Genomic DNA, 854 nt, shown 5'->3' with positions numbered 1-854 from the left:
CGTCATCTCACCAGACGTCTAAGTCAAGATAGCATCACTGGAAGATGAGATTTCACTTATAGCCTTTGGATGGGGATTTCTTGTCCTTAGATGTTGAGTTAAATCTGCCAAGTCTGTAATGACTTCCCAAGCTTTCACTTCGTTTTTTTTTTCTTAGTGAGAGATACTCCACTTGAGGCATCAAGAAGTAGCATGTCTTGAGGGATCATCCCTTGGCAAAAGTAACTTATGAGCACCAATCATCAATGCAGTGGTGAGGACAAGCTTTCAATAACTTTTTGAACCTTTCCCAATATTCATAAAGGGTTTCTCCATCTCTTTGCATGATGCAAGAGATTTTCTTCCTTAGACGATCCGTCTTTTTAGGTGGATAAAACTTCTCAAGAAACTTCTTGCGCAACAAATCCCAATTAGAAATCACCTCCTCAGGTTGGCTGTAAAACCATTCTTTCGCCTTTCCCTCTAGGGAGAAAGGGAAAGCGAAAACCATAACCACTATCTCATCTAAGCCATGTCTTCTTGTAGTAGAGCATGCAACTTGAAAATCTTTCAAATGATTGAGAGGATCTTCTCCCAGTAATCTATTATATTTTGAAAGCAAGTTGATCATACCCGTCTTGAGCTCAAAATTGGCATCTAGATATGAGTACCGAACTTGTACCGGTTGCAAGGTGATGTCCGGGGCTCTGGCCTCCTTTAAAGTAATTCTCTGAGGTGGATCCACCATATTGTTGTCACCTAATTCACCCAAAGAAATTTCAGCACTTCCAACAAAAGAATACAAGGTTCCCTCGTTAAGTGAAGAATGAGGATCACGGTTAGAAGGTGATGGTGAATTAGATTGCTCTTCAAGA

The 854-nt window shown here is 40.5% G+C and overlaps 1 non-coding gene across 1 annotated transcript; it reads left to right on the top strand.

The window, feature by feature from the left end:
* Positions 1–245: 245 nt before the first annotated feature.
* LOC112699589 (small nucleolar RNA R71) lies at positions 246–352 on the top strand. Its single transcript, XR_003152535.1, has one exon. It is a non-coding gene; the product is annotated as a small nucleolar RNA R71 (small nucleolar RNA).
* Positions 353–854: the final 502 nt, after the last annotated feature.

This window comes from Arachis hypogaea, chromosome 6 (assembly GCF_003086295.3).
Source record: "Arachis hypogaea cultivar Tifrunner chromosome 6, arahy.Tifrunner.gnm2.J5K5, whole genome shotgun sequence".
NCBI classification, from domain to species: domain Eukaryota; kingdom Viridiplantae; phylum Streptophyta; class Magnoliopsida; order Fabales; family Fabaceae; genus Arachis; species Arachis hypogaea.
The sequence above is the reverse complement of the archived record's forward strand: the minus strand, read 5'-3'. Positions and strand labels throughout refer to the sequence as shown.